The sequence below is a fragment of the Nicotiana tabacum genome, chromosome 3 (genome assembly GCF_000715075.1).
Source record: "Nicotiana tabacum cultivar K326 chromosome 3, ASM71507v2, whole genome shotgun sequence".
NCBI lineage: Eukaryota > Viridiplantae > Streptophyta > Magnoliopsida > Solanales > Solanaceae > Nicotiana > Nicotiana tabacum.
Window position 1 is genome coordinate 54,136,370 of NC_134082.1, and position 10,416 is coordinate 54,146,785.

Here is a 10,416-nt window from a genome sequence, read left to right on the forward strand (position 1 = left end):
ATCAAAGCCGGACGAATCAAGCAAAGCTAGTGGAGATATGAACTAACCTTCCCCTTACAAAAATTTTTCTTTGGATGCAGGCACTAGGATTGCAAAATCATTAAGCATACTGTACGCCCACGGGACAAACATTGGTCAAAATACGACTCTCAAAACCATTACACTTGTCAACATTTTCTATCAGCATACACCAGTCATGTTCCGTACGTCACAATGCTCTAGTAATCACGACGCGCAATTTGCTATCAGCTAAGAAAACTCTACTGTCATTTGTTATTTTATTTCTTGCATAAGGCTACCATTTTGCCTTTCGAGACTAAACGCTATCTCCATCTGCATTTGCATTGCATAAGGCTACGATTCTACGTTCCAATCTGCATAAGGCTACCATTCTGCCTTCCAAGACTAAACGTTGTCTCCATCTGCATCTGCATTGCATAAGGCTTCCATTCTGCCTTCCAATTTGCATAAGGATACCATTCTGCCTTCCGAGACTAATCGTTGTCTCTATTTGTATCTACATTGCATAAGGCTACCATTCTGCCTTCCGATTTGCATAAGGCTACCATTCTACCTTCCGAGACTAAATGCTGTCTCCATCTGCATTCTTGCATAAGGCTACTATTCTACCTTCCGAGACTAAATGCTATCTCCATCTGCATTCTTGCGCAAGACTATCATTTTGCCTTCCGAGACTAAGCTCTACCTCTAATTTTCTTCGAAACTAAGCACTATCCCAAGCACTATCTATCTCACTTCTCTTACGGGCTAAGCTCTGCCCTTCAATTCGCAAGACTAAGCACTGTCTTGTCCGCATCATACTAATGCATCCTTCATGGGATGAAATATCGCCAACTCATCCAAATGTGTCATCGTTCGGAGGCACCATCTTTATAGCCCAAGAACACCATGTCATGGCCTGAGGATCCCTTTCAATCTTTTGCATATCATTATTCAAAGGCGTCATGGTTCGGAGGCACCATCCTCATAGCCCGAGAACATCATTTCATGGCCTGCGAATCCCTCATTTATGGCCCAGGGCATCATGGTCTAAGGACGTCATCCTCATCGTCCAAAGACAACATTCATGGTCCAATGAGAATTTGCATCATGTTTAAATTTATGCACAATGTATGCTTGTATTGCTTCTAGTTGCAGGTAAACCGATGAGAAACAGCCATATCGGCAGGAGCGATCCCACTCCAGTGATCACAACCTTATCAAACCTAACCATTCCCGTAAACCGTCCACTCACCCGGCCCTAGATATTGCATCCGTCCTTGAAATATCTTCATCGGCATACTCCGCAGGTAAATCCTAAACTACATACGACCTGATTCCTGTAAAAGGGATACGTAGGTAGCTCAAAAGCCAGGGTGCAACCTAAATCTCTTCAAACCATTTCGCTCGGTCAAAATTAGCCAGCATATTCTTTACCCGGAAGCTCTTTCATCCTTCTCGGGTAAAGAAGGGCAGCTGTTGATACCCAACTTTTCCTTATATATTTTTAATATGCAAAATACCTTCAAAATAGCATATGTATGCATATATAAGCATGCCCAAGTGTTTTATTATTTTTTTCATAATTTTAAAGGTTTTTAAATTGATTTATTTCCCTTTTTTATCCATAAAATCCCCAATAATTATTTTCAAAATTATTATTTTGATAATTTATCTATTGAATTTTTATATTTATGCCAAAATATGTCTAAATTAGTTTTTACATATTTTTACAATTTCATTTAGTATTTTTAAAGCTAAATTGTACATAATTACAATATTAGCCCTTTTAAGGTTTAATTATGTTTTATACACATAAAATTGGATCCTGTATTTTTAAATTGTTATTTATGTGTTATAAATCATTTTAGTATTTTAAATTAATTTTCAAAAATCAGTTAGTACTATTTTTTATAAATTAAAAAGGGGGAAAATAACTATTTAAATTTTAGCCAAATTGACTTTCAAATCTAACCCAAATCAAAACCCAATTCCCCGGCCCAATTTCTAATTAAACTCGACCCTAACCCTTTTAAACCATACCCAAACCCGGATCCCCACCTACCCCATTCAATCTGGGTCATTGATAATTCAGATCAACGGCCACCATTCCATTTGCCTAAAATAAACCCGACCCCCTTAACCTAATTCATTTTCACCAACCCACCGCCCTTGAATCCGATTCCTCTCCAATTCACTATGCAGCCCCACTCAAACCCTAGCCGCCGCCACCCAAACTAACCCTAATCCCCTTCGATTCTTACCCAATCCGTGGACTCCCATGGCTGTTTGAGACATGTACCAGTCTCCTATGTCTCCTGGTTGCCTGTTTTCATGATTTCATGGAAAGATATCAAAGAGATCTAGTCCAGTCTTTGCTCAACTTCTAGCTATAGTCTCTTCGTGGCCATCCATGGCCGTTCGAGTCAGATCCATGGCTTTTCCGGCTAGATCGGTAACTTTTCGAAGTCTTTCTCATTTTTCTGGGTTCTCCGAAACCCTAACTTTAAAGGCTTTCCAATTTTCTTTCAGATCTGTCTTAGATCTGTGTATGTTATGAACCTCTTAAGTATTTTCCTTAAAGGTTTTCCATTTTTTCAAAGCGACTCTTCGTCTTCAACGATTAGGGTTTTCTTAACCTCTTTTAAAAGATCTCTTCTCCGATTTTCAGTGTTGTTTTATGATTTTACTATGTTTAAATGATTTGTTTATGCTTTTCTTCTACGTAGTTCATCGTGTTAAAACCCTAAGTATCTTTGGTTTTACCCGGGGTTCTGAAACTGTCCTTTTGTATGTATGCATGTTTCGATTGAGTTCTACATGGTTAAATCCTTTCCTTTGTTTGTCTTGACTGATTCTGAGTTCTTACCATTTTTGTTAAAACTCTAATTTCCTAAAACTTTTCTCACTTGATACTGTGAGTTTTTAAAGACTTCCTCTACTTACTTCTGTGTGTTGGTCTGATCTCCTTTACTTGTTGCTATGTGTTAGACTGGTTTCTTCACTTTGGTTTTATTTGTGATCCATGACTGCTTGACCTTGTTGATTACCATGCTTTGAATAGTCCTTAGCCTATTCATGTCACTTCTGTATGTTTACGTTCATTTAGTTTACTCCTTTTTGTCAATATGTTTGACCCTACATGTCTGATACGCCTGTTCATTTCTTTCTATTTATATGTTGAAGTGCAGAATCATGACCCTTTCCTGATTGATCTTAATTTTTTTAAGTTACAGTTTGATTTCAAGGTTTTCTTATAAACCCCTAGTTTTACTCGTTTTGTTTAAGTTGATTGATTCCCCTCCTTTGCTATGATGTTTTACCCTTGCTGAATCCTTTCCCAAAATTACGTATATTTTGTACTTAGACTCAATTATTTACTCTATACCTTTACTACCCCTTATATGGTAAGAATCAATCTTTCTCAAAACTGATTTCTTTCCTTAATTATCCCTGTTGTTATCCGTTAAGTAGTAATTCCTTGATTAAAGGGAAGTACTTGTATTAATGGAATTCTGATTGTGATTATTTCCATATTTGTGTTAAACCCTTACTTGTTACCTTATTTTCTACTCATTTTCAAATCTATAAATACCCTACCCTCTCTTCTCTAAACACACGAACAACTGAGTTCAAAAATACACACTTACACATTCAACTCTCTTTCTTTCTCTACTACTTGTGCTACTGCCTTGTCTAGTCGGCTGAAAGCCAAGGCTAGACTGTGGAATTCTAATTGCTTTACTTTTCTTTTCCTGCACTTTGCTTCTTCAACTGGTATGCCCCTAGTTTAAATTCTGAAACTCAAACCTATGTGTTCCCTTGTTGTCAATCACTATCTTTTCTGCACTGACTTAATGGCTCATGCTGTTGCACCTTTTATTTACTGCTTTACTCAGCATGCTTAAAATTCTGCCCTCTTTTGTTCGAATGTAATTAGCATGTTTACTTGTTCCTGTTTATGTCCCTTAACTAGCATGCCTTCTAATGTACTTGATTCATGATTATTTATGTGTTTGTGTTTTGGGTCCTCTATGTCCCCAACCCCTACTACCCTATTTGTAACTATTGAAGCATGTACTCCTCTCTGAACTTGTTCTGTATGTGTGTTGCTGCTCCTACCCCCTTTCCCTTTCAAAATCTGTTTTATTAGGCAATTCTTCTGATGTTTTACAAACTCACTTCATTGTTTCCAAAACTATTTTCCAACTCCACTCCTTTGAGTCTATATCAAGCACTCTTACATGCACTCTTAGATCATTAGGTTCTGCCCCTCTTGTGTGAGCCGTGCTTTGGGACCCTTGAGCTCCCTCTGAATCTGGACACATAAGAGCTGGCCCTTTCCACATTGTACTCACTCTGTTTTGGTTATGCAATCTGGGTGTGAGCACTGCCCGATATACCTTGAGGTCCTTAGGGAACTCTGACACACCCAGATATGAGAAAGACTTTGGAATAATATTGGCATTTTAGGAGGTTTATTACATAACTCAGAGAGGAAGTCAGAATCAGGCTTCCTATGGTTGTAACTTCTTATTTTTGCATTTTCTTATGTAATTCTATCACATGGTCTGTAATAATTTATAAACAAGTATTGGGGTGGCTAGTGAAAAGGGATGGGAAATATGCATGCTATAGTTGTTAAAGGGTAGAAAGCATGTTTATTAGGTTTATATATTCCTAACTGTGCAATAGAAACCATGTTTAGGGTTCATACATGCATTAGAAAATCATATTTATAGGACTTATGTTTCCTTGCTTCAACACTTCATTCATTGGTCCATGATTTACGTCTATCACTTAGAAATCCTGCTCCTAGGGAAATAACAACATTGGTATAAAAAGCTATTACTTCAAAAATTCTGCAACTCTTATTTACATTTAGAAATCATGCTTTAGGGATTCTGTTTTCAACAAACCTTGCAATTTGCATATAGATACCATTTTCTAGGGGTCCTGTTTGTATTTTGTTTAAAACGCCTAGTTAATTACTGATTCATAGAAAAAAGTAGTAGAATAACAATTTTCTCATATTGAAGTTTCTGAATAACTGGTAATAACCTCTGCAACTAGAACAACATGTTTTAGGTAATAATAATCTCCAAACTGTCTTAACAATTTTGAACAACTGATGCATCTCGCTTTGCACCTAGGCAAGCCTTAGGTAATAACTTAAATAAAACTGGAACTGCCTTTGTTTAATTATCAACTCTTACAACCAGCAGGCATGCCTGATTCGGACTTCTTATCTGAGTCATGTAATAAATCTGGTTCTGCTGCAACAACTTAAACACCCTGCTTTAGGATTTTAAATTCAGACCTTAGTGGTGCATTAGCCATGCTGTCTATGCGCATTATTTGTGGAGGTATGCATGAGCCTATTAGTTGCTAATATGTTTCCCTCTCTAAATGCAGTCTTATATGTTTTTGTATGTCGCTTTAGTTTTTTTGCCTTTAAACCTGAGAGTCTGCCTAGAATCTCCTTCTTATAAGAATGGGAGTCCTAAATTCCTCTAGGACTGATAGGAATGGGGCGGTCGAGACCAACCCTCGCTTTAATTACCTTCACGGGGTGGGAAAGGGTAGATATGGATATGATTACTGGTGCGCTAATACCACGTGTATCCCCTCTTCTGAGGAGTGTCATACCGGGTATTGCAATTGATGTGATCCATATTACAAACAAACCTAGGAAACCCCATTTTATATTTATAAGCATGCCTTAGATTATAACTCTTTTCAAAATTTCGCCTTTCAATAATTGTTTTCAAACACTTGTGTATTTAAACTTAAATCCCCTATTACTTGAGCCTTACTTGTTTATTTACTAATTGCACAAATTCACAAAAAACTGGTTGGCTGGAAACCATACTAGTGGATCTTGAGGGGTGCCTAACACCTTCCCCTTAGGATTATTTCAAGCCCTTACCCTATCTCTGGTTATCAAACGTAGTTGTAGATAAACCCTGTAGGTGCCCTAACGCAGCTTAAAAATCATTAGGTGACGAATCATAAAAAACGCAATACCCAATTCCCAAAAGAAAATGAGTCATCACACCCCATGAATGTCAAAACCCGGACTCCTCTCCATGGAGGGAAAAAGGGGGGCCCAACAATCAACACTGAGGAGGAGCAGATTAGGCTCGAGAGGTTCAAGAAGTACCACCCTCCTAGTTTTAGTGGTTTGACTTCAAAGGATGCACATGGGTTTCTTGAGGAGTGTCATCTCATTCTCCATACTATGCGCATTGTGAAGACAAGTGGGGTTGCTTTTACTATGTTCCAGCTAAAGGGAGAGGCATATAAGTGGTGGCGGGCATATGAGGTGGGTAGCCTAGTCGAACCAGCTTCACTCTCATGGGGTCATTTTTCAGTGTCGGAGTATGCTGTCCGATTCAGTGATTTTCCCAGGCATGCACCAGCCTTGGTTGCCCTAGTCAGGAAGTAAGTGTCACACCTCCTTTTTACCCGAAAGGGGGTATAAGGGAGTTTTTCCAATTAAAGTGACATTAATCGAAATGGGATTATTTTATTTAATTCAGAGTCGCCACTTGGGATAATTTATTGTGTCCTAAGTCATCAGTTTATTTTAAATCCCAAATCGAGGAAAACTGACTTTATTTTTAAAAGTCTGCGAAACTAAAAAACTAGGTAGGGAATTCTGTTAACCCGGTGTATTGGGAAAAATTGAGTTTACTTATTAAAGTGGAATGAAGATGACCTGTCAAGACACGTAGACTAGTCACAGAGTTAAAACTGGCAAAGAGATATGAGTTGCAACCGATACTAGCAAAGGCAAAGGAAGAGACCTGGGCAGATATTCAAAGGACTCGGTGCCCGTATCTATTTAAGTCATTTAGGTAAGGGAATCAAGGGGAATGAATCTGACAATATATGATAGTACATATACAGTATTTAATGAGCATTAAATACTGAATACATTAGAGAATCTGTATTAAATACAATGATTGTGTAACGTAGCATTCAATGTCTTTAATTACTCATGATAGCCCTATTAAAACAAGGGCAAAACACATATCTCCCAAATAGCTATAAAAGGGAGATAATTGATCAATTGTAAGGACACGAAACACTATTAGAATATACTTTGGTTTACTTGTTTTTCTCACTAAAATTCCATTTTTTGGTTAAACAAATTGGTTTTGTTACCGGGAATTTGATAATCTATTTTCTTTTCGCTTAACTTTCCTTGTTGCATCAACTATGTCGAACAACAATGACAACATTCAAGGAAACCAAGAAACCAAACAAACCAACAACTTCAGAGAGACCCTCAGGATAATAACACACTAATTATTTAACCACGAGGCTCTCCTCGGCGATCTCGTGAAGGCACTCCTGATGGATCTCATACAGATGGACATGCTCAATTCAAAAATGTTGAAGCTATGGATGAGGCTTTGCAAAAACTTATTACCGCACAGGTCAATAAAGCCGTTCAGGCCTTGGTTATCTAGTTACCTGCTGCACCACCCACACCTACTCCAAATAACAATACTCTGGAGAACCTTCGTTTCGAGCTTGTTAATTTAGGTAGCGGTGGAACCCCCAGTGAATCGCAAGAGGGAGAACCAAGTAATTTAGTTAATTCATATTTGCAAAATTTAGTACTAACATTACAGAAACAGCTCAAGAAGCAAAGTGACCGCATAGAGCAAATACCCGGGGTGCCGCACATAATCAAAGGGGTAGATATGGATAAATATTCTCAACAACCTTGGAAGCAAAATGTTGCTCCCCTTCCAATTTCAAAGAAATTCAAAATGTCTAATAATCCAAAATACGATGGAACAACAGACCCACGAGATCACATGACTGCATTCACAACAGGCGTAAAAGGCAACGATTTGACTAAGCAGGAGATTGAATCAGTATTAGTCAAAAAATTTGGTGAAACACTCACCAAGGGTGCATTAACATGGTATTCTCTTTTACCCGAAAATTCTATAAACTCTTTTGCTGAGCTTGCAATTCTTTCATTAAAGCACACTCGGGAGCTCAAAAAGTCGAATAAAGAATGAAATATATTTTCAAGATCAAGAAAGGGGACTCGGAATTGCTTAGAGAATTCGTAGACAGGTTCCAACGTGAAAGAATGACCTTACCTCGTGTACCTGATAATTGGGCAGCTATAGCTTTCACAAGCAACTTGAATGATAAAATCTCGGAAGCTACGAGGAGACTCAAGGAAAACCTTCGTGAATTCCCAGCTATAATGTGGAATGATGTTTATAACAGGTATAGCACGAAGCTGAGGATCAGAGAAGATACTGTTCTGCGATTTCAAAAAGAAGAAAAGGTAAGTTCGAGACGTGCGAAGACCGAAAAAAGATCTGGTAAAAATAGGTACGAGCCGTATATGGGACCTGCGGGAAAAGACTCACGGTCAAATCAGGACAATCAAAGGTATGATCACAGATTAAGGAATAGAGAATCAGGTTCTTCATCAAGATTTAGGAACGATCGAAACAACTATGAGTCAAGAGATGATGATAAAAACTTAAAAGCAAGATTCGGTGGTTATAATTTTAACGTCAGCACCTCTGAGCTCGTAGCTGTTTTTAGAAGCATGGGTGATAAGGTTCGACGGCCAAAAGAAATGAGATCGAATCCAAACAAGCGCAACCCTGATCATTGGTGCGAGTTTCATAATGATCACATGCATAAAACAGCAGACTGCAAATTTTTACAAAGTGAAGTTGATCATTTATTGAAACAAGGATATCTTATTGAGTTGTTCAGTGAGAAAGGTAAGCAAGCTTACATGAAGAACAAGCAGGAACCTCCAAAACCACCTTCCCCTAAAAGAACTGTCAATGTTATAAGTGGGGGTGAAGACATCAATGGTATATCATATACTACAACTAACAAAATTTCCAAAGTTACAATTACCCAAAAGAAACGGGTGCGGCATATCTTAGAGGAAGACAACATTACATTCAATGATGCAGATGCAGATGTCGTATTAACCCTTCATAACGATGCACTGGTAATATCTCTAATTGTATATGATGCTAATGTAAAACGAGTCTTGATTGATCCAGGTAGTTCCATAAAACATTATTTTACTAAGAGTATTAAGTGAGATGAAAGCTGAAGATAAAGTAATACCAAAGGCGCATACTCTATCTGTATTTGATAATTCTAGTGTTGTGACGAAAGGAAAAGTAACACTCACCACATTCGTTGAAGGAGTCGACAAAGATACAAAGTTCCAGGTAATAAATATGGAGATAGCTTACAAAATGATCCTTGGGAGACCATGAATCCACGAGATGGACGCAGTTCCTTCAACCTTGCATCAAGTTATCAAATTTCCGTCGCCATGGGAAATTTGTCAAATTCGTGGAGATCAACATACATCCAGGACTATCAACTCCGTTGCTGATACAAGCACGAGAAATGAAGAAAAATAACAATCACAGAAGGCAGTTGAGGACACCACAACACAAACCTCAACAGAATAGGGGCAAACAGATGTAGATTCAAAGCCTGATACCATTCAAGAACTAGAAGAGAATAAAAATATCAAAACAACGATAGAGGAATTAGAGCCTATTGTGTTATTTGCTCAATGGCCTGATAAGAAAGTCTACGTTGGGGCCAATCTTAGCCAAGGCATGAAAGGTAAGTTAATTGAATTTTTGAAAACTAACGTGCACTACTTTGCTTGGTCCCACTCTGACATGACGGGGATACCACCGGAGGTGATGGCTCACAAATTAAATGAAGACCCATCATACCCTCCTGTCAAGCAAAAGGAAAGAAAGCAAGGAAGTTTCAAGAATCAGGTGATTCAAGAAGAATCCAAAAATTGCTAAAAATTGGTTCCATTCGTGAGGTGAAGTATCCTAACTGGTTAGCTAATACTGTTGTAGTTCCAAAGAAGAACGGTAAGTGGCGGGTTTGTGTAGATTACACAGATCTTAATAAAGCCTGCCCTACATATTCTTTTCCACTGCCACACATAGATCAATTGATTGATGCAAGTGCAGGTCATGAGCTATTAAGTTTTTTAGATGCATATTCAGGTTATAATCAGATTAAAATGGATCTGGGAGATGAAGAAAAAACTTCATTCATAACAGACAGGGGGACTTACTGTTATAAAGTAATGCCCTTTGGTCTAAAGAATGCAGGTGCAACGTATCAGAGGTTAGTTACCAAAATGTTTCAAGAGAATTTAGGAAAAACTATGGAAGTGTATATAGATGATATGCTTGTTAAAACTCAATATTCAAAAGATCACATATTACACTTATCTGACACATTTTCAATTTTGTGCAAATTTAATATGAAGTTAAATCCCGAGAAATGTGCATTTGATGTTGCATCGGGTAAGTTTTTGGATTTTCTTGTTTCTAACTGTGGTATTGAAGTGAATCCTACACAGAT